This window comes from Sinocyclocheilus rhinocerous, unplaced genomic scaffold (genome assembly GCF_001515625.1).
Source record: "Sinocyclocheilus rhinocerous isolate Xijiao unplaced genomic scaffold, SAMN03320098_v1.1 scaffold3583, whole genome shotgun sequence".
NCBI lineage: Eukaryota > Metazoa > Chordata > Actinopteri > Cypriniformes > Cyprinidae > Sinocyclocheilus > Sinocyclocheilus rhinocerous.
Genome location: NW_015648568.1, coordinates 331097 through 332778, shown reverse-complemented (window position 1 = coordinate 332778; position 1682 = coordinate 331097). Strand labels below are relative to the sequence as shown.

The following is a 1682-nucleotide window of genomic DNA, read 5'->3' as shown; positions in this document are numbered from 1 at the left end:
TTATATTATATATAAATATATTGAACATATAAACATAACATATTTTAAATAAAAATATATATGCATGTGTGTGTATTTATATATACATAATAAATATATACATTATACACACATATATTATGTAAACAAAAACTTTTATTTTGGATGTGATTAATCGCGATTAATCATTTTACAGCACTAATATATATATATATATATATATATATTAAGAAACTAAATAAAACATTTTAAACATTGTCACTACAAATATTTATTCAAGGCCTAAACCCATTCTAAAATACATGCAATATCTGCAAATAAATGTAATTTCACTGAATTGTAATGTAATTGATTAAATAATCTTTAGTTTGAAGGTGCAATCACAAAAGTGAAATCTCAACATTTCGGCAAAAAACTTTAACATCAGCTTTTATGCACAACAATGAGGCATTCTCATCATTTCCTTACACAGGGTTTCTGCAGGTTTTATGAACTAAGACTTTTTAAGACATTTTTTAAGATCAGTTAAAGAACAATTAAGGAATAAATTGAAACACAATATGTCAGTATGGACTCTAAATGCAAATGTCTTGTTTAAAAATGCAACGTCCAACAGATCTCCATTATGTTTTCATTAAGTTTACCAAAACAAAAAAAATAACATGTACTGTTCCTTCTGATCACACTGCAACAAATCGATGTTTTGTTTTCCAGTGCAAATGTCCAAAGACTCTTAAATCAAGATACATTTACTTGAGAAACAAAATGACAAAATAAGAAGTCTGAGAGTTTTCTGAGTGAGTTTGTGATTAAAACAAGAACACATATCTGTCGATGGGCTCAAAATATCAACTTAATTTAAACGGAGAACAAGTTTTCATTCCTCATTGATATTCATATTTGTTCTTATTTTAAGCATAAACTCACTTAATTGTGTTCAATTTCTTAGAAAACAAGACTTCACATACTCAATTTGCATCTTAATGAAGTACATGTATCTGGATTTAGGGATGTTTAGATATTTGTACTGGAAAACCAGACAAAAAACTGATATTACGTTTAGTGCATGCCACATTTAATGCTAGGAATTTATGAATTTAAGACTTTTTGCTGTGACCTTTTTAGGTCTTAATTTTGTGGAAGGGTGAATTTAGACTTTTTAATACCTGCAGAAACCCTGTTTACAGTTTTATGCACAAGCCATCAACCATTGAACACATAAGGGCTGAAGTACGAATCACGATGAATGCCACACTCTTAACATCAGTCTGATATGATGAGTACCTCCTCTGGAGCACTCTCAAAAAATAAATAAATAAATAAAAAGTTAGGAGTGATCTGTCAGTAGTTTAAGATTAAAGTACTAAACAAAATCCATGGCGTAAGAGTTCACACGGTTTACATAAGTGCTTTAGAGCTGTGGTGGTGATGAAGAGTAAACGGCGGTGAAGATGATGGTGATGATGAAGGAGGAAGAGCACTGACCTTTACACTACACAGGTGTAGCAGCATTATGATTCAGAGACTCAAAGCACATCAAATCCTGAGGAGAAGGTCAGGAGTTACTGAAACGGCATAAAACAAACCCTCTGAATCCCAACCCAATCAGACTGACCACGACCACTCAGTCCTTCCCTCGCAGCGCTGTGTGTGTGTGTGTGAGAGAGAGAGAGCGAGTGTGTGTGTGAGTGTGTGTGTGTGTG

The 1682-nt window shown here is 32.3% G+C and overlaps 1 protein-coding gene across 1 annotated transcript in view; it reads right to left on the bottom strand.

The window, feature by feature from the left end:
- Positions 1 to 1682, bottom strand: part of LOC107709914 (E3 ubiquitin-protein ligase HECW1-like) — a 54873-nt gene that overhangs the window by 49074 nt on the left and 4117 nt on the right. The gene's annotated exons all lie outside the window — the stretch shown is intronic.